The sequence below is a fragment of the Thermobia domestica genome, chromosome 6 (assembly GCF_964235325.1).
Source record: "Thermobia domestica chromosome 6, izTheDome1.hap1.1, whole genome shotgun sequence".
Classification (NCBI taxonomy): Eukaryota; Metazoa; Arthropoda; class Insecta; order Zygentoma; family Lepismatidae; genus Thermobia; species Thermobia domestica.
The window spans coordinates 303211019-303234438 of NC_137459.1; the positions used below are offsets into that span (position 1 = coordinate 303211019).

Below are 23420 nucleotides of genomic sequence, written 5' to 3' on the forward strand. Positions count from 1 at the left end.
AGTCCGGCGGGAAAGGCCTTCTAATAAAATATACTAAAGTTTCAAATAAGCCGAACCACATGATACATAGTGTATCAAAGATATTTTACACTAGTCTACGCCATTTAGTTAGTTCTATTTGGTTTATACCATACACCTTTTAGATTTGGCTTTGATAAAATTACTCTCTTCAGTTTGAGAAGAGAGAGAGATAAGTAAATAAATACACTGAAGTATATACATGGGATAATGTAAATGAAATAATGGGATAATGTTAATAAAACTAAATTTTCTGCACCATAACAAAGTATGTGCTAATAAGCTGCTACTAAGTGCATAATTTTATGCATTTCTTTTACTTAAATGCATGTTGTTCCTTTTAATATGAATAACTTTATCATGTTATGCAGGTAAATATGTCAGTTTCTTTACTAATATGTTTCTCCTGTAGTGCAACATTGAGTAGGACAGGACCTTTTACGTGCCATTCCCCTAACACATTAAACCTTGTCACAAAGTCACTTATTTTATTCGTTAGTAATTTATTCACTAATGAAGTTTCTAGTATACAAATATAAATTAAACTCCGTGGCGTTACAGTGCAATATCCACCTGACTGGCCAAATGAGTTTTAATTTAATGATATCGCATCCTTCTTATTCGTGGTTCACCATCAAATTTAAGTAACTAACACAACAATTGTTAGCGTTGTCGTCTTCAACGCATTAAGCCCGGATTTGACTAACATTCATGAGGGTTGAAAGGCCTCAATATTTTACTCAGAGCTTATTAATAAACACATTACTATAGTGAATCCAAGAAGAAGTGAAGGTTGACATTGATCTATCAATTTCAATACCCAATAGAACGCGAGGGTGTGTTCTGATCGTCAACCCCGTCTATGTAATTTTGTCAGTTTCGTCACTCGCGCCTTATGGAGAGTTTCGACGTGCGTGATTTCGATCGTCGAGGCTTTGTTCTATATCATGGAACCATGAAATACTCACATCCTGATAGCAGCTTTGTCATAGATGCATTCTGGCTATTACAAGTAGCGGAAAGACTTGTTGGCCTATACACGCTATTTTCGTTCCACCGTAGTAAAATCTAACATAATCTTGTCCACTAAATAATGTTTTTTTGAATGTTTATTTAACTAAGGAAAACTAAATACATAGTCACATTAAAAGAAAATCCGAACATTCTGGCTCTTTGAGAAAAAGCTTTCAAAAAGATAACTTCTTCAATGTAGTTTCATTAAAGAAAGATGATTGGCGGAATCGCATTATTCTGTAGGTAAAATTCAAGACTTAAAGTGAACGTTTTCTGAACATAGTTACACACGTACACACGTTATTTAACTATAGATCAACGTGAAACTTAATCCTAGTATTTTTAATTCAAATTTGTAGACGAAATTATCTAGAATGATGTCCTTTGGTAAACATAATTTTTAGGAGTAGGTTAAGAGATACAACTATTTCGTTGATTATCTCAATATTTACCTATAAACATTAGAAAGACCACAGAAGATCGAATCGATTGACATTTCACACAGTAATTCAAGACACTATCTTATTTGAGTATGCTCTTTGACAACCATTCCCATCTACTTATGGAAACATATATTTTTTATGTGTATAATTGAATTGCAAATAGTGTGCAATTTTACGGTAGAAGACTAATTTATATGCAAACCCTAAGTTAAAGTGTTTCTCTCAAGTAGCTCTAAAAAGGGAAATATATATGTGAGTTGAGTACCGGCGTGTCTTCTTCAGAAGACTGTCCCTTCGCCATGTCACGTGCTTTTGTCAGAGTATGTACGATGCTTGAGTCAGGTGCTAGAAGCCTTTTTTTTCGCAACAAGCACTCTTTTCGCGTCGTTGTGAAGATTCTCGAAGAAAGTCAAAATGACGTTCCTTTCACTGATTTCTTTGGCTTGGGAATAGGCTAAGCCACAATGGGACCCCACCAGAAGAATGCGTGCGATGAAGGAGATGGGGATTCTGCAAAGAAAAGAGGGGAGGACATACATGTAGAACGTTGTCATTGAATGGCTTCATACAAGTTTTCAATTTAATGTTTTTTTTTTCTTCGTCTGTTGCACATTTTACAGAGAATTTTCCTTCTGTGTGCTGCTTCGATTTTACCAGTTACCTGGAACGATTTGCTGCTCTGTATACAATGAAATAGTAGGGCCCGTGGGAGCTGACTTTTCCATGTAATAGAAAAGATTTTCTGAGAGTTTTGTGATAGCTTATAAGATGCTCAACGTAATTCAAGCACAATATTATACTATGTGTGTGCTTTCTTTTTTTTCAAGTATCTTCCTTAATATGGCTCTCACGAGTAATGTAATGGTTTGTAGCCTTATCTGGTAAAAATATAATGTGGAAGGCATATATCCTCTACCATATTTTGCATAAGAGAACTTAGTTGCTCTTATGTTTTCTTTGCTGCAAGCCGAACACTGTTTTCAGCTTGAAATACTGCAGCGTTAGATAAAGTGCTACTGTTTTTTTGACTTCAACTGCAGAACTATCAGGTGAGTAGTTGAGTGAATAAGAAGACACGTACGAATACGAAGCAATTTTAATTATATCTTGCTTAGAAAATTCAAACGGAAACACAGAGTTAACGTTTCAAGCAAAAGTAATAAATCCCTCGTTCAACAACTGTCCCGGATTCGATTCCCGGCAGTGTTGGGCAAATTTCAATTGAATTAACAATTTACGATTAATCTGTAAATGTAATTGTTAATTGCAATTAAAAATTGAAGTAAGTAACGGCCAATTGTCAATTGCAGTTGGCCAATAATAAATGATAATCAATTGCAATTAATCAATCGATCGAAAGTAATTACAGTGGAAAGTAATTGCAATTGAATTCAGTCATTCAATTGCAATTGAAATTAATTGGCAATTAATTCAATTGCAATTGATTTCCACAGCAATTATTTTCAATTGATTGATCAATTGCAATTGATTTTCACTGATTAATTTTCAACACTGTAGTTCAGAGAGGGCGTGGGAAAATTAAGACTTTAGCCACGACCAATTGACTCATCACCCATCGTTACCCACGACCCACTGTGACTCACTCTGATACACGACCCACCGAGACTCACTCTGACCCACCACCAACCATGAACCACTCTCACCCACTGTGACCCGTAGACCCACCAAATCCCATTGTTATCAATTTTGGCCTATGATTCACGCCCTCTTCTTTACTGACTAAAGAGTTTAAACTTGTAATAAAACAAGGCTATGAAATTATCGCTCATCGAGTTTAAATTTCTACGATCATTCGCTCAAGCACCGCTCTATTACAATAACGGTGAATCTGACCTTTACGAAATAAAATGGTAAAGTGTTTGTCATGGTCCAAATTACGATGAATTCAATATATATATATATATATATATATATATATATATATATATATATATATATATATATATATATATATATATATTATAATTATCATTGATAATTATTTCCTTGTTGAATTATAAATACTTCCCAAATCAAGGTAAAGTAGACCAGCGTAAAGAAAAAAAAAAGTATAACATTTTTAATATAATTAAGCGTACCGTAAAAACTTAAAATTTCCATGTAATTAAGCTTGCAGTACAAGTTTTGTATCTATTTTTCTCACAACTATGCGGCTTGATTTCCTTGTACTCTGAACGCTAAACACAAGCTTCAGCAATTATTATAATAGCAAGCAGTGAATATATAATGCGAAGCATTGTATTTTTTGTTTATCAATTTGTTTCTCAACTAATATAGATCGTTTTCGATTATTTTCACAAATCAACCCACTACCATTTCCCAAACGTAAAAAGTCCCCCCCATAAAAGATATTTTTAAAAAATGCTAGGAAATTTATTTTTAGCTCCCTAAATTGAAGTTGAGTCGTGTCTAGCCGAGTTTGATAAATAGCTTCCTCGTTCAACTCGTTTTAACTCGTTTTGAAGTCATGCTATGATTATACTGGAAAGCGAAACCCATGAGAAATGTAAGCAGTAATGTGGACAACTTTTAGTGGTGCTCACGACAGAGGTGCATCTTGTCTCGTACTTTTAGTGCATCTAGTCTCGTCTCTATAGCGAGACAACGATAGATTTTTATAACGATACAGCGTCAAATACCGTGAGCACCGGTGTCATTAAATTGTTGCGCCACCAACGAATTTTGAGATGGTTTCTTTTACATCGTATTGTGCGCCTATTCCCACGTTTTACGCGTAACTGGAGGTGGGTCAATATAGGCCTACAAATATGGCGGAACAAGTTAATGCTGCTACGCCACCAACGAATTTCGAGGTCGTTTCCTTCATATCGGCTAGTGCCTGTTTTGTGGGTTTTGTGCGCCTATTTCTACGTTTCGTGCGTCACCGGAAGTGGATCAAAACGGTCCTCCAATGTGTGAAACAAATGACCCACTGTTCCACCACTATCGGATTTCGAGTTCGTTTTTTGCATCGCCTGGTGACTGTTTTCTGCCGTTTTTTGAGCCTATTTCCACCTTTCGTGCGCTACCGAAAATGGTTCAAAATGGGCCTTCAATGTTGGAGGGAAAAAAGTCGTTTCCTTTGCATCGTTTAGTGCCTTTTTGTAGCGTTTTGTCACCAGAAGTGGGTCAAATGGGCCTCCAAAATAGGACGAAAATGACCCACTATTCCGCCACTATCAAATATCAAGGCCGTTTCTTTCGTATCGATTAGTGACTTTTTGTGCGCTCATTTCGACGTTTTGTGCGCCATCGGACGTGAGTCAAAAATGGCCTCCAAGGAGGGACGAAAATGACCCACTGCTGCACCGCAAACGAATTTCAAGGTGCATTCTTTCGCGTCGTTTTGTGCTTGCTTTTTGCCGTTTTGTTCCCCTATTCCCACATTATGTGCGTCACCGGAATTGGGTTAAAATGGGCCTACAAATATTTCGGAACAAGTTAATGCTGTTACGCCACCAACGAATTTCGAGACAGTTTCCTTCAAATCGTCTAGTGCCTGTTTTATGCGGTTTTGTACGCATATTTGCACGTTTTGTGCGTCACCGGAAGTGCGTCGAAATGAGCTTCCAAGATTGGACGAAAATGATCAAAAGTTCCGCCACTATCGAATTTTGAGTTCTTTAATTTCACATAGTTTAATGCCTGTTTTGTACCGTTTTGTGCGCCTATTTCCATGTTTTGTGAGTCAATGGATATGGGTCAAAATGGGCCTCCAATGTAAGACGAAAATGAGCCACTGTTCCGCCACAATCGAATTTCGAGATCGTTAATTTCACATTGTTTAATGCGTGTTTTGTGTCATTTTGTGCGTCTATTTCGACGTTTTTGCGTCACTGGAAGAGAGTCAAACCGGGCCTCTGAGATGGGATGAAAATGACCCACTGTGCGCCACTATCGAATTTCGAGGTCGTTTCTTTCGCATCGTTTTGTGCCTATTTTGTGTCGTTTATGCGCCTATTTGCACGTTTTGTGCGTCACCCGAAGTGGGTAAATGTTATCCTACAAATATGGAGGAACAAGTTAATGTAGTTCTGTCAGGAACGATTTCGAGGTCGTTTCTTTCACGTCGTTTTGTGCGTGTTTTCTACCGTTTTGTAAGCCTATTTCCACGTTTTGTGAATCCATGGTAGTGGGTCAAGATGGACATTCAATTCTATAGTGGCGGAACGCTTGGTCATTTTTGTCCCATCTTGGAAGCCCATGCTTACCCATTTCTGGAGACGCACAAAATATGAAAATATGCGCTCAAAACGACAAGAAACAGTCACAAAATGATGTGAAGGAAACAACCTCGAAATCGTTCCTCACGAAACTACATTAACTTGTTTCGCCATAATTGTAGGCCCATTTTGACTTACTTCCTCTGATGCAAAAAACATGGGTATATGCGCACAAAAAACACACAAAAGATATAAAACAAAGCACCTCAAAATTCGTTGGTGGCGGAATAAGTTAATGACGCCGTGAGCACCCATATAAGTATATACTGTAGTTCTTACCATCAAGGCTGAGACTACACGGTCCAATTTTTTAGCCAAAGCAGAATCCCAACCAGTGTTGGGCAAAATCAATTGAAATCAATTGCAATTAATCAATCAATTGAAAGTAATTGCTCTGAAAATCAATTGCAATTGATTTCAATTGCAATTGATTTCAATTTGTAATTGACAATTAATTTCAATTGCAATTGAATTCAATCATAAAATTTGCAATTAAATTTTCGTCAATTGTTAATTGTTAATTGGTCACCAGGTAATTGAAACTTTTAATTGAAAATTGTCAATTGCAAAGGGTGCAATTGAAACATTTAATTGTTAATTGCAATTGACAATTGAAACTTGTAATTGTTAATTGTAATTGTTAATTGCAATTGGAATCAGCAATTAAAACTGAAGATAAGAAGATGTGTGTGTATTGTGTTGTCCACTTGTTACTGTTTTACATATTTTAAATAAGGTACTTATAAGAAATGCTGGATACCTACCATCCCTTCCCCCCTGGGAAGAAAGCCAGGAAACTAAGTATTTTTTAAAATATATTATGTTTATGGTTCTATCCCCCTCGAAAGAACTCTATATGCCCGTCATGCATACAATAGGAATGGGCACCAGCGAGTTTTATATTGACTCGAAGCAGACATCTTTGAGCTCGACTTGAGATCTCGGCTCGAAAAATTTCCCCCAACTCGACTCGAATTCGGATCGAGTTTCCAGTCGAGTCGAGCCAATTCGAGCTAAATCCTTTGTGTAGTTCCAAGTACTACTATCTTCAAGTATCCTACATAGACAATATAATAATCAATGATACTACTACTACTACTATAATTAATTATCATTATAACACCGTGTACCTGTATAAACATGGAATATAGGCGGTTTGTATCGGAATACTAAAAATTAGTTGACTGTCGATCTCGGTCGTCAAGAAATCTTCAGGAGGCAAGGACATCGGTCACGAGGTTCCTCGTTTGAGTTCAGGAGGAGCAAGTATTCGGGCTCGAGCCAAAAATTGTTAGAAGTTATGGGACTCCAGCCAAACATGTTCAAAACTGCTCGACCCGCGTTTAGGGTTGTCAACAGCTCAAGCGGCTCGCTCACAGCTTATTCACTTATCGAGCCGAACCGAGAAGTGAGCCGAGCCAACAGCTCATCCAACCGAGCCAGCTCCAGCCGATGGCTCACACGAGCCGAGCCGAATTGAGCTGATTGCTTACCCCAACCGAGCCCGTTCGAGCCATCGGCTCAGTTGAGCTGACTCGAACCCAGCCTATGGACTCGTTTCAACGGAGCTGGTTCGAGCCATTGGCTTAAATCGAGCCGAGCCGATGACTCGTCTTTACCGAGCCGGTTCAAGCCATTGGCTCAATTGAGCCCAGTCGATGGGTAATCCCAACCAAGCCAGCTCAAGCTGTACGCTCAGTTGAACCAAGCCGAGTTGATTGACATCACTATTCCGGTTGGGCTTCTACTTTGGCTAAAAAATTGGACCGTGCAGTTCTCAGCCTTGATGGTAAGAACTACAAAAAATGATAAGAAATCTTTAGTTTTACGTCTCACGCTTATGCCGGATAGGCTAAAGGAGACGGTGATGATAGGAAATGAATGAAATGAAGAAAGTGGGAGGAAACGGGAGAACCCCGAGAAAATCCACGAGCACGGTGTTTGTCCACCACAAAGTACAAACTGCGCGAGCTGGGATCGAATCAGGGACCTCAAGCACCGGAGGTGAACGCTCTACCACTGACCCACCGCGCCAACTGGTAAGAACTACAGTATATACTTATATTGGTGCTCACGGCGTCATTAACTTGTTCCGCCACCAACGAATTTCAAGGTACTTTGTTTTGCATCTTTTGTGCGTGTTTTGTGTCGCTTTATGTGCCTATTCCCACATTTTGTGCATCACCGGAAGTGGGTCAAAATGGGCCTACAAATATGGCGGAACAAGTTATTGCTCTTCCGCCACCAATGAATTTCGAGATTGTTTCCTTCACATCGTTTTGTGCCGTTTTGTGCGTCTACTTCCGTTTTGTACGTCGTGGGAAGTGGGTTAAAATGAGTCCCCAAGGTGGGACGAAAACGATCAAGAGTTCCGCCACTATTAAATCTCGAGGTCGTTAATTTCACATCGCGTACCCTTTTGTACGTCTATTTCGACGTTTTGTGCGTCACTGGAAGACGGTCAAAATGGGCCTCAAAGGTGGGACGAAAATGACCCACTGCTCCGCCACTACCGAATTTCGATATCCTTCCTTTCGCATCGACTACTGAATTTTCGTGCTGTTTCGTGCCCCCATTTCCACGTTTCGTGCGTCACCAGAAATGGGTCAAAATGGGCTTCCAAGGTAGGACGAAAATGACACACTGTTCCGCCACTATCGAATTTCGAGGTCGTTAATTTCACATCGCGTACCCTTTTGTGCGCGTATTTCGACGTTTTGTGCGTCACCGGAAGACGGTCAAAATGGGCCTCGAAGGTGGGACGAAAATGACCCACTGCTCCGCCACTATACCTACCGAATTTCGTGGTCCTTCCTTTCGCGTCGAATAGTGAATGTTTCGTGCCGTTTCGTGCTCTTATTTTCACGTTTTGCGCGTCACCAGAAGTGTGTGAAAATAGACGTCCAAAGTGTGACCAAAATGACCCATTGTTCCGACACTATCGAATTTCTAGGTCGTTTCTTTCGCATCGTTTAGTGATTATTTTTTAAAAAGTTTTATGTGCCTACTTCCTCGTCTTGTGTGTCACCGGAAGTGAGTTAAACGGGCCTTTAAAGTGGGAGTTAAATGGCTCACTATTCCGCCACTATCGAATTTCGGGGTTGGTTCTTTCGCATCGTTTAGTGTGTATTTTGTACCGTTCTGTTCGCCTACTTGCACGTTTTGAGCATCACCAGAAATGCGTCAAAATGGTCCATCAATGTGTGAGAAAATAGAGCCATTGTTCCGCCACTATCGAATTTGGGGGGTCGTTTCTTTCGCATCGTATAGTGCCTGCTTTGTACCGTTTTGTGCTCCTATTTCCACTTTAGTGCTTCTATTTCCGCTTTAGTGCGACAATAAAAATGGGTCAAAATGGCCTACAAGTATAGCGGAATAACTTAATGCTGTTCCGTCACCATCAAATGAGGTCGTTTCCTTCACACTTTTTATACATGATTTGTGTCGCTTTGTGCATCAGTGGAAGAGGGTCAAAATGGACCTTGAAAGTGGAATGAATATGTCTTTCTCTGCCATATTTGTAGGTCACCTTTGACCCACTTTCGTTGGCCTAGAAAACGTGAAAGTATGCGCAGAAACAGTATAAATATGTACTAAACAATGCGAAAAAAGCGACCTTGAAATTCGATACTGGTGGGAGAGTGGATCAGTTTTCTTCCCACATTGAATGCCCATTTTGACCCACTACCATTGATTCACAAAACGAGGAAATAGGCTTACAAAACGGTAGAAAACACGCACAAAACGATGTGAAGGAAACGACCTCGAAATCGTTCCTGACGGAACAGCATTAACTTGTCCCGCCATATTTGTAGGATAACATTGACCCATTCCCGGTGACGCAGAAAACGAGGAAATAGGCGCACAAAACGACACAAAAAATGGAAATTTAGCTTAATTACATGGAGATTTTAAGTTTGTAAGCTTAATTATATGGAAAATTTTATACATTTTTCCTTTACGTTGGTCTACGCTGATTTGGGACTTTTAAATTGTATTCATTTTTCCACTTAAAAATATGTATAATTCAACAAGTTGATTTGATTTTGAGTTGCTTTTGGGGTTTAACGTCCCGGTCAGCAGCGAGGCTATATGAGACATGGACCTACTGATTAACGTACAATCCGAACCACATGAGCTCCCGCCGGGAATCGAACCCGGGTTTCCCACGCCAAAGGCGCGTACGCTAACCGCTTAGCCACGGAGGAGCTCTATGATTCAACAAGGAAATATTTATTAGTTATAATTATAATAATTATCTATATAATTGAATTCATTGTAATTTGGTCCATAACAAACACTTTACCATTTCGTACTAGCTGTTATGCCCGTTCTTCGCACGGATCAGATAAAATATCACTGTAAACAAACTGAACAACGGGAGAACAATTAAGAAACATTTCTAACATTGGATATATTTTGTGTGAATATATATCCAACAATGTACATGTGTTTTCATTGGGAAGGCCAATGGGGCTGAATTTGAACGTAAACACTATCGGGGGTGTCACTATACGTCTGAGCAACCCCGATAAATATGGATTCGACACAAATTCTACTACTTTTACATGTCCCGGTGAACGCCCCCTCAGACCCCCTTGGTTCGTATTGTGAAACAATCTCCTCTGGCCCCCACCAACCCCCAACTAATACCACGAAAACTATGAATGTGACACTAACATCTGCCATTTTCTACTACTTTTTACATATGCCGGTAAAAATCCCTATAATCCTCTGGTTCCAATTTTGAAAAAAAAAAAAAAAAAAACAATGCCTTTGGTCCGCAGCTGATGGGGGCTGTATTTGGAAGTCAACGCCTGTGGAAGTATCACCATTCATCTCAGCGACAGCGAAAACTATGGATTTGACACTAATATCGGTCACTTTCCATTAGTTTTACATGTCTCGCAATTCCCCACTCCCGGTGACTCCCGGCCCGCATACAATGGTGGCTAAATTTGAAAATTATCGCTAATGAAAGTATCACCATTGATCTCAGCCACCGCGAAAACTACGGATTTGGCATCGGTCATTGTGGATTATTTTTACATGTCTCGTGATCCCCTTCATAATGCCCCCGTTTCTTATCTGATGGGGGCTAAATGTGAAAGTAAACGCGGTCTTGAGTTTCACCAATGAGCTCAGCTACCCCGAAAACTATGAATTTGACATTAATATCGGTCATTTTCGATTATTTTTTTTTACATGTCTCGGAATTCCCCCCTCTGGTGACCCAAGGCCCGCATACAACGGTGGATGAATTTGAAAGTCATCGCTAATGGTAGTGTCACCATTGATATCAGCAACCGCGAAAACTATGGATTTGACACTAATATCGGTCATTTTGGATTACTTGTACGTTTCGGTATCCCCCCCATTGACCCACGGCCCGTAGCAGAATACGGTCAATTTGGAAGTTAATGCGATCGGAGTTTCACCATTGATCTCAGCGACCGCGAAAACTATGAAATCGACACTGATATCGGTCACTTTCTACTACTTTTACATGTCCCGGTAAACGCCCCCTGAGACCCCCTGGTTCGAATTTTTTCTAAAAAGCTTTGCCTTGGTGTGGGACCTGGACCAAGGTATCTTTGACCAAAATTTGGTAACTCTCGGTCGACTTGTCTGGTCCCCAGGCCGGTCCCGATAAACGTCTCCTGGAGACCCCATAGTAAGGAATTAAAAAAAAAAACTCTTCGTCTTGGTCTGGGGCCTAGACCAAGCTACCCGTGACCTAATTTTGAAAAGTTTCGGTCCACTCGTCTCGTCCACAGGCCGCAGAAAGATAGACACACAGACACACGAAGAAACTATTTTATTTATATTAGAAAGGTCAGATCCGTTATTGTATTAGTGCGATGCTTGAGCGATTGATCGTAGAAATTCAAACTCCGATGAGTGATAATTTTATAGGCTTGTTTTATTATAAGTTTAAACTCTTTAGTCAGTAGAGAAGAGGGCGTGAATCATGGGTCAGAGTTAATGACAATGGGTTTTGGAGGGTCTGTGGGTCACAGTGGGTAAGAGTGATTTATAGTGGGTGGTGGGTCAGCGTGGGTCGCGGTGGGTCGTGGGTCACGACGGGTGGTGAGTCAATTGGTCGTGGCTAAAGTTTTAATTGCCCCACGCCCTCTCTGAACTACAGTGTTAAAAATTAATCAGTGAAAATCAATTGCAATTGATCAATCAATTGAAAGTAATTGCTGTGGAAATCAATTGCAATTGAATCAATTGCCAATTAATTCCAATTGCAATTGAATTACAGAACTCAATTGCAATTACTTTCCACTGCAATTACTTTCAATCAATTGATCAATTGCAATTGATTCTCCTTTTTTTAATGGCCAACTGCAATTAACAATTAACCATTACTTATTTCAATTGTTAATTGCAATTAACAATTAAATTTACAGATTAATTGTTAATTGTTAATTCAATTGAAATTTGCCCAACACTGATCCCAACCGGGATAGTGATGTCAACCGACTCGGCTCGGTTCAACTGAGCGAACAGCTTGAGCTGGCTTGGTTGATATGACCCATCCATTGGGCTCAATTGGAACCGAAGGCTCGAGCCAGCTCAGTTTAAACGTGTCCATCGGCTGAGTTCGAGTCAGCTCAACTGAGCCGATGGCTCGAACCGGCTCAGTTGTGGTGAGCAATGAACTCGGTTCGGTTCGCCTCGAGCTGGCTTGATTTGGGGAGCTGTTGGCTCGGCTCACTTCTCTTTTCAGCTCGATAGTGAATGAGCTGTGAGCGAGCCGCTTGATTCCACTGACAACCCTAAACCCTGGTAGAGCAGCTTTGAACATGTTTGGCCGGAGTTCTATAACTTTTAACAATATTTGGCTCGAGATAGAATACTTGTTCCTTCTGAACTCAAACCCAGAACCTCGTGACCGATGTCCTTGCCTTCTGAAGATTTATTGACGAGCGATATCGACAGTCAACTAATTTTTAGTATTCAGATACAAATCGCCTATATTTCATGTTTATACACGGTGTTATAATAATAATTAGTTATAGTGATAGTAGTAGTATCATCGGTAATTATATTATCTATGTAGAGTACTTGAAGAGAGTATTACTTGGAACTACACAAAGGATTTTGCTCGAATTGACTCGTTTTGGCTCTATTGGACTCGAAACTCGATCCGAATTTGAGTCGAGTTGGAGGAAATTCTTCGAGCCGAGTTCTCTAGTCGAGCACAAAGATATATACTTCGAGTCAAGTCGAGTTTTAAAGGAAACTCGCTCGAACTCGCTAGTGCCCATCCCTATACGGGAAGTAGTTGACCGTAATAGACCTCTTTCGGTACCGACCGCTTTCGTTCGTCAAGGCGATATATATAGGTACCAGGCCGCGCTTCCTTCCTTGTCCAATCCTTTCTTCATTCCCTTTCTTCGGATGATGTGATCGCCGAGGGACGCCATCCCTAGTAAGTTACATATTAACATGGCTTAGATGCCGAAAGCCCAGAAATATAATACATAATTCCTAATTAATTCAACAATGTGCGATAACTGAGTTTGAAAGCAAATCAACAACATTTTTTGGCTATACAGCTCATGATGAGATACCGTGTCCTTGCTAGTTATCCTTGTGGCTATAGCTCTCTAGGATTGCCTATGCTTGTTTGCTTAATGAAATTTAGTGTCCGTAAGCACCGAGTTTATATGAGACGTGGATCTACAGTTTAATATGAGATCTGTAACAACGTAATACATTCAAAGATCTCTCACCGGATATCGAGCCTGGGAATTCGTGTATCAAAGGCGCGCTCACTAGCTACTAGACCAATAAAAGTTGAAGTTGTCTCGTCCTGAAAATGTGTCATGGAAGTGATGCTTCGTTTGAGGAATGTACACTGATTAAAATCGCCTATGTGGACAGCAGTATATTGTGCAAATATACATAATATTTATGTTTACTACGGAAATCTATAAGGAGCATACATTATCAATCTGCTACCAACGTATTGCTTATTCCCCATTGGATGTTACATCTTACCGCTGAAGGATGCCTGACATCTAACAATCTTCCGTATATTACATACGTATACGTACGTTATATACGCCAGCTATATGTTATATACATGCATCTGTTTGTGAGATACTGAACGCCTATACAGTTTTTTTTTTTCTTTCGCAGAGAAAGTACGCTTATTCGGAGCGCTTATACGGAAAGTATATAGAAAACATGCAATTTCAGTTATACGTTTGCTGTAGGATGTTACATAGGGTTGTATATTAAGTACATAAACTACAGGAAATACGCATGTAACCTATATTTTTACAGGTCCAATAGTCACAAGCAGTAGTTGAAAGAGAAAAAGTAAAAGTCAAGAATTTTCTTTAATAATGGTAGTGCTAACCGCTGGTGTGTTAGGTGTTTGGTTCAAACCCAGCTCGGGCCAAGTGAGATTTGTTCTTAACAAACTACATTGGTGTTATTGTTATATTGGTTTCCTTGTTTCTTCCTATTTCCTTCATTGTATCATTTCGTATATCGTCATCACCACCACTTCCCTCAGCACCGGAGAAAAATCGTGGAACGTTCAATTAAAATAACAATTCTTTAAGAAAATAGGTTTTGGCTAGCTCCAAACAAGACAACGGATTAACAACTTGAAAGTGGACAATCAGTTTATTTTGTGTTAACTAAATAACTTCACATTATTACTACATGAATTTGCTTTACATGTGGTACACAGTCGATATGAAAGCTTCAAAGACATAAGAATACCAACTGCAGAGGCTCAATAGAATATATTTATTCTTCTACTCGATGACAGAGTGAGGTTAGCGGTACCCTCCAGTGTTACAACAATAAAATCTGGATTCTTGCTGAGAAATAGAACGACTGTCATACCAAAATAATAATAAAAAAAATCACGCTTTATGAATCTTCTTTGAATTGATGCATGTATTGAATTGTGATTTCATGTGAATCATGCATGGATGCACATTCTTGGTAGTTGATTTTTCAATATAAATTGACTGCAGTTTGCATTTTGCTGCTAACTGACGAAGTCAAATTGAACAGATAGTATACAACAGTTGTGATATAGCTTGTTGATAATACATTATGTATATGAACGTGTAATGTTTCCAAATTGTGAATTTGGAATTGTGTCAGCAAATGCAAGATATGTGCAATGTTATATCTATTTGACATACAGTAAGTAGTATGACATGCAGTAAGAAAAATAATACAAGAATAAAAGCATCTTAAACTTTTCTATTAAAAGTGATAATGTAAAATTAAAATAAATTGTTATGGAATAGTTGAATATACACATTAGAAAGAGGGAAAAAAGGTGAATCGCAAGAAAGTGACACACATTTTATTGATTCAGAACAAATATCATATGTGTTAAGATCGAATGTCTACTCTCAAAGCCCTTGCCAAGTACGTTAGTGGAGGACAACATCGTGTTCCTGATTTTCTTCAGGATACTACCCTTTTCTCCCACATTATCATTCCTATATTTCTTCCACCATCATTCACTTACCTTAATCATCCCTTAGGATAAATGACATAATCGTGGGACGTTAAACTGAATGACTTCATTATTTTAATCTCTAAGTGGTCATTCTGGGTATCAGTAGTAGTTCCACTTATTCTTAACCGTTTGTTGGTAACATACATTGTACACCGTCAGATCGTAACATGGGGTTATTTATATATCTAAAACTATGCATTCACGTTCTTTAACACGAGTATACGCACAATAATACAAATAGCTGTTCTTGCCTTACTTAATTCACCAAGTATGTCAATTTCTACTTTTTCTTTTACGATATTGCCTGAATGATCACTTACTTTAACCTCTGAACCCGATGCCGTCATTTCCGACTTCAACTATACTTCAGCATTGTCCTAGTCATTATTAAAAACGCCATTATAGTACTGCAATCATAATCTTCTTCCAACTCAGAATAAACATAATTCTCAAGGTTAAGATAAGATACGCTCATAATCGCAATTATACGTAAAATTCTTTAATAATAATCAAATAAATTTACGAACGCGAATGGTAAGAGCAGTGGCCAGTTACACTAACACTCCCATAATTCACTAAACAAAGATGATGTGAACAGGAACGCAAACATGCTAATAAACAGGGCTAGTATTGAAGTTTGCATGAATGTGTGAAAATCTCAAAGTAGTATTTCAAGTATTAAAGAACAAAATAATCCGATGTGGAGTTATATACATCAGCTTTGTTACCAAGGGAGAGCTAATAACGTTTTCGGATTTATTAAAGATGCTATCCTTAATTTGAATCGCTTAGCTTAGCTGCAATTCAAAAACAAGGGTATGCATTATATATATATCAAATTCAGTGCAATGATTACAAGTATTAGTACTTTAGTAGTGATACTTTATTCCACTTTATTTTAAATGTTAACGTTTTATTAATTTATTTCATTGCTTTCAACTCTGAATTGACAAAATGAGAGCTTTCAGTTGAACGTCCCACTATCATGTACTTCGAGCTAAGGTAGACGGATGATTAAGGCAAGTGAATGATGATGGAAGAATTTGTAGAACGAGAATGTGGAAGGAAACAGGTGTATCCCAAAACACGGACACGATGTTATCGGCCACGAACTTACTTAGCCGGGAATCAAACCAGGGACCCCACGCACCAGAGGTACGAGCTCTACCACTGAGCCACCATAAACGTCAAAATGAACAAAATTAGGCTTATTCGTTAAGGAAAATGAAGTATATGTTTAAATAAGAATATAAAAATAAGCAACATATTTAAAAGAAAATCCATGCATTATTTACAATTTCAGACATTAAATATATAGACATACCCCGTAATGCAGAGGCATAGTTGGATACTCGAGTGTCACCCAGAATATCCGTGTAATATATAATTGCATCTAAATTGAAGACAGTGATATTTTTCTACTCCACGTGAGAGAAGAAATGTATTTTCCACCATTTTCAAAAGTTCATTCAACCATGCTTCCGCCAAGGTTTTAAACCAATTATCGTTTTTGTTGTGGCAGTGAGCTAAAACGTGCCTAAGAAAATTTCACTTTGTGACTGTAATTTTCTGCCTCAATACCGGAACCTATTGTTCTTCTTCATGTTGCCTTTCTCGACTTTATAGGACAGACGCACTCGCCTTCTTTGAAGAAATATCTTGAGGAGAAAAATACATTATGTGGTTTTATCGAAATAACGCTGATAAAATTCAGGTCGTAACATGTAAGAAATTTCAATCTGGTGTTAACATAAAGTCCTTAGTTGATGAAATATAAATCTTCTTTATTGGAAGTTTTAATTAGATCAAAATTTCAACTTGTATAAAGGATATGGTTTACTTATACAACAAGAAACTTAAAACTGGTTCTCAGAAAGAAACATACAATGCATCTGGCTCTTGATAATTACAAGTAACATCAAATAAATATAAACATATTACATAATTCTAAAATGTTAGTCACACTAGTTTCTCTCTCTCTTTCTCTCTCTCTCTCTCTCTCTCTCTCTCTGTATATATATATACATGGGGGTACTTCATTTATCCGTAACTACTGGTCAGAATTAGGAATTAGGAATTAGATTTCTGGGATTTTGGCATCACACTATCCGAGGAAAGGGAAGGAAGAAATGATTGTTGATGGAATGAATCAAACTGGAAGCTGTATGTTATGTACTATCCCGGCATTTGCCTGGTGTTAATGAGGAAGGAAAACTTCACTCAGGGTGGCTGACCTGAAACGTATTTACATTTTTCTCAACCGAATGTCTGGACCCTGAATCTAACCTGGGACCGCTCACACCAAAGACAAGAGCGTTAGCGGCTGCACTACACAGAGCCACAACCACTAGTCAGATCTGTACGAAATTCGGTAGGTATATAGGTCATGGTCTAAGGAATAAAAGTGTTATGTTTGGTGGCGTGCTTGGTCAGGGTCTTACTCTTCTTGCCTTGTATGTGGTACTTTATTTATTGGTATTTACTACTCGGATCTGAACGAAGTTTGGCAAGAAAATAGCCTATTGTCTAAGAAAATAAAGACCGTTATACTTGGTAGGCGAGCTCGCCTAGAGACAGTAGAGACAGACTAAGCTTGACAACAAAGTCTGCGTTCCACAGTTTTACACGTCTGGAGCTTGTGAGTTTGTTTGTACATTTTTTTAATGCAACTTTCTACAGTATATAGTTATTCCCATACTAACAAATATGAACAGATAAATTACACACCTACAATTAGTATATATATATATATATATATATATATATATATATATATATATATATATATATATATATATATATATATATAAGATACTGTTGAAAGAAAATAAGCGGATCAGTTAAGATAAACTTTTAACTGAAATATTCAAGATTCAAACTCACATGTGGTTACGCTATTACTCAATTACGCCAGATGAATGCTGGGTTGGGAACGACAATAATGTATTAAAAGTCCTAATGCCGACCTCTTCTAAGCAATGACGTACAAAATGTAGATTCTGTGGAGTATATCACAATTGCTAGGTAAATCATAAATACATTTGGTAAATGAAAAGTGACAGGCTCAGTATATTAGAATGTAAGCATTACATTTTTGCATACCAGGTAAGTTCTGTGGAACATCTTGATAATATGTGACACTTCGTTTATTCGTTTATTTTGTTTGTAACTGAATGCTATATTATAATGTTGGGGACGATCCAATCACTAATATTCAACCCCAACAAATCTCATAAACTGAAGGTTTAATTCTCATTTGACATTTATTTGAATCAAAATGACTTTATTAAACCTTCTATTAACATTTACTTTATTGATGTTCGTTAATTATAGTAGAAATATACTGTAGCTAGAAACAGTGGCTTTCATGAAAGTTATTTGCTTCCATTATTCTGGCAGACGTCTAGCTTCATTCTAACAGTTTTTAATTATCGTGCAAGCATGTACATAACCAATGTGTTGTTTGAATGATCGGGTATTTATGTCCTTTGTCAGCAGGTTGGCTGTATAGGACGATATCTACAGTTCAAAGAGGGATCTGAACTGCTATATTGCGTCTGATGCACTCCAACCCTGGACTGGACCTGGGACCTGAATAATTTCAAAGAAGTTTATGATCCAAACGTGCCTTTAATTTGTCATATTCTTCCTCATCACTTTGATTTTTAAAATATATATACAAGATTTTCATCAGATTTGAACGTTGGGAAAAAATATGTTCCATTACTACTACTATTACTACTACTAATACTAATACTACTACTACTACTACTACTAATACTACTACTACTAATAATAATAATAATAATAATAAGAAGAAGAAGAAGAAGAAGAAAGAAGAAGAAGAATATAACTAACATTTCAATAGAGTATTCACATAAAACTATTTTTCTTAATTTTGTGTTCATAATTTTATATGGGCTAAATGGAAATTATTCATCCCCGTGCTGTGCATTACGAAATGTGGTATGTTGCTTAGTAAAGAATATGTACAAAACGACTTATGGCTCATTTGTAGTCCATCCAAGGGGAAAACAAGTCTTGTGTTTCTATTGTTGATGCTTCAAATATAGCGTGGATATTTTGCACTTTGTTATATCGAAAAGTCACTTATGTATTTAATTTCCGAGCTCCGTCAGAGTTACATGGTTAATATTCGGTTCAATTTTTGCTGGGAGCTTACATGTTTCTGATTTCTTATTAAGGTATAGCTCTACGTCTCATATATCCTTGGTATTGAAAGGTAGGTTAAACTATAAACTAACAACAACATCAACACGTATTGCATGTCTAATATTAAAATTTAAATTTATCTTACCTTTTTAAAATAGTATTTAGGACACTGAAACGAATTAGATGTGGTGGCAGGAAAGGTAGTTTACATCCTCCTGTAATAAATAACATATATATATTTTATTTTTGTTGTTGTACTTTTACGTAAAATAATCAGTAACTAGCAGAAAAACGTTATTACTTGCAAAATGAGACAAAATTAACTCAGACGCCTAAGGCTGTATTAAATAATGGGTGACTGCAACTTCTGTCACTAGAGTAGTTACTAGAGTAGTTTTCTGGGATTACAAGAAGTGAAACCAACCAATAGGCGCAAAATGTCTATTTATGTAGATAGGCATAACATTGAATCACACAATAAGCCTTGGGAAAAATTGAAATAATCTGTTTGCGACGCAGCAGGGGAAAAACAGTGTGGACCATTGACTTCAACTTGCTTTATCTACAGATGTTACTGAAATAGGGGAAATATCATATATTCTGGGTAAATATGATAATATATATATATATATATATATATATATATATATATATATATATATATATATATATATATATATATATATATATAGTTTCATTTGATGTAAACATTTCATTAAGAAGGAACCACTATTAATAATGGGTTGGAGCGCAAGATATATCCTATCAATACCTCATTATTATTATCTTGTGTTAAACCTTGGCACTGGTGTAAATCCCGGCGGAACGAAGGGGAACTTCCCTAATGGTGGAACTAGGGGAAACTGCCCCCCAATAATCCGATTTATAATGTATGTTTTTCCTAAGTATAAACATATCAATTATGTATGTATTCAGATTTCAGAATGTGTTCACGGCACTGATTTGTAATACTAATATATACCATTACTTCATCTGCATCGTCTTATATATAATATCCAGCAGGTTCACCTCACATATCAGGTTTATCTACCATAATGTGAGTCTCATCTCCCACCCAGAATAAGCCTCAAATGTGCTTATTCTGAGAGGGAGGACTTGAAACAAAGGGCAGAGTTGTCTTTCACATTGTCGCCCAATGTTGAAGACAACTCTGCTCCCTGATCCTCAACAGCATTGTTTTTCAACTTCATAAATACTTTGAACATCGCTTATACATATATATAGCGAGAGAGAGAGTATATATATATATATCTATATATATATATATATATCTATATATATATCTATCTATCTATCTATATATATATATATATATATATATATATATATATATATATATATATATATTATCGGAACAGTCTTACCTCTCCGCAATGTTGAAGTCAGATTTGCGCCGATTCACCTTAATGTTTATTTACCTCTGAGGTGAGTTATGCAAGGTAAATGATCGAAAATAAAATTGAAAGAGCGTTTTATTTTGCAGCATATTTCGTCTTCATAATATAAATCACAAATGTTTTCAAGAATTCGCAAATACTCCACTTACCATGAATTAGAAACCGGCGAATGCGTATTTTTTTATTTCGAGAATAACGACGTTGAAGACCTTTTTTTCCTTTGTTACATGCGAATTACTGAAAACAAAATATTTCAGGAAATCTTAATCAAAGTTTCAAACATTGCCAGAGCAAAGTAGAAGTTGTTCCCATATAAACAGCGACACAAAACTCAATATATTTAATTTTGCACATTCGTCATTTCGTCATGCACGGGAGTTGGGATACTCACCAGTTTGTGAAAATATCTAGGACATACATCTATATACATAAACATAGATGTATATGCAGATATGCAGATATGTATATATATATATATATATATATATATATATATATATAGGTCTCTCTCTCTCTCTCTCTCTATATATATATATATATGTATATATATATATCTATATATCTATATATATATATATAGAGAGAGAGAGAGAGAGAGAGAGATAATCTGCTCGCGCGAACATATAGGTAAGTGCCACTTTCTGTGAAATTGCGTTATTAGGTGGAATGGGTTGGGATCGAATCACAAAATAATATATATGTAGTTTGATTTCCAAAATGTAACTGAAGATGACAGGGGAATCTTATTTAGTATATGCCATTACGTTGAATTGCATGAGAATGTTGAAACTTCTTTTGCAGTTTACTCGAAAGTTATAAAATGTGGCATACCATTATGTTTCCTCGAGCCAATAATATATGAAATAAATCATAGTTTATGATATGAGGCAAGATTATGTCTCAAATCAAATTGATTTATAATGTATTGTAGAGGGCCGATGCCCGTCTACATCATCTGCATATCAAAATGCAGATGAGGGGCACATTTGCATATGTATATGTAAATATGATAATTTGTGATTTAATTATTTGCTGAATATTAGCATATTCTGTGCATATTTATTGGATATTATTAATATTGATGTGTGAAACACCTAGCATAGTACGTAAATATTAATACAATATTGTATTATATTGTTTTATTTTCATTGTGTTTTATTCCATTTATAGGCTTATATGATGTATTAATGTGTTGCATATAATTACTTCGGTGTTGCATAATGCATAACTAACAGGGGATGATGGAAGAAAATGAATATAAAATCAGAGATGAAAGATTAATTAAAGAGGAAATGAGGAGAATCTATAAGTTTCATACTTGATTTTCAGAACGCTTGGATGAGAGCTAGAGCTGAAAAAAGTTTTTTTTCTTTCCCGACTGACTGTCGCCTATACTACAGGTTGGGAGGTCTATCTCAACTCAACACGGAAAGAAACACCCAGAATAGAAACTAAATAAGTATTGTATACCCAGGAAGTAGCCTAGAGACTTCCGTTGGTGAATTTACACTGGTTTTGATACAATGTGTTGAAACACGGAGTTCGTATTGTTTAAAATGTCATAAACTTTTTCACGTCTACATGTGAAAATATTGGTTTCTATACGTGTGACTTCCACTGCATCCAGCGTCAGCGTCTCTTCCTCCCCCCCTGTTCACCAAAAACCAGTAACCTGGCTAGCGAGCCTCTTGCTAGGTTCCCAGTAGGCAACACCAATTTGAAAATGTATACTTTAATTTGACTCATTTTCTGTGATTAATATTAATATTTACGTACTAAGCTATAATCGTTCTTGGAAAGACCGCATAAAATTCTGTTTATTTTTAACAGCGTGTTTCCCTTATCGAACAAGACACTTAGATCTTGTTTTGTGAAAAGTAAATAATTATCAAAGATGTTTCCTTCAATCTCTCTCCAAGAAAGCATGGCTGCATTAGTAAGCAGACGGTTTGAACGACTGCCACAGTAATTGGGTAGAATGCTGCTTCTGGGAGAGATGTCAGTTAATAAATTGTATATATATGTAATCTTTGTATGTTAAACTTTATTTTTATGTGTAATATCATATGTTTCTGTATTTCATTCATATGTAACTAGCAAAGGAAAACAAAAGTAGGCGGAAATCATACATAGTTTCTGCTGTGAGCAATAAGCTTCCGTGTTGTCCGCTATCAGGGAGGGGCAGCACGTATCAGCCGAGAAAGGTAAAGTTGGCTACGGATGGTAGCTGGAAGAAGGGCATTGACACGGGAGACCACCCGCAATATTCGCCGCAAGGCATGAACCCTTTGTCAAAGGGTGGTGGAAGAAGCGAGTTTCTTCGTTTCCTGTGTTTTGCCCGAAACATATACTCGTTTTCTGTGGAGAACGGGGTAGTTGAAGCTAGACTTGTGAAGTAACAAGAGGTAGTTTGGCAGTGTTAAAGGGAGTCATCCGACTTCCAGTACAGAGTTCAAGACCCAGGACGCGGTGAGAACAATTTCGGTTCCCCGGGATTTGTCCTGTGAACTACAGTATCGCGAGTGAGTTGTACTAAATTCCTCGAAGAACATGAAATAGTACAGTGACAAACAGTGTATAACTTAACTTATTTTAGTTATAC

The 23420-nt window shown here is 37.4% G+C and overlaps 1 protein-coding gene across 4 annotated transcripts in view; it reads right to left on the minus strand.

The window, feature by feature from the left end:
• LOC145688540 (uncharacterized) overlaps positions 1 to 23420 on the minus strand; it is a 573543-nt gene that overhangs the window by 201417 nt on the left and 348706 nt on the right. For all 4 annotated transcript variants that reach the window (XM_081762921.1, XM_081762923.1, XM_081762925.1 and 1 more), the window contains exon 5: positions 19546 to 19615. The gene's annotated coding sequence lies outside the window, so the exon portion shown is untranslated. The remainder of the gene's footprint in view (positions 1 to 19545; positions 19616 to 23420) is intronic.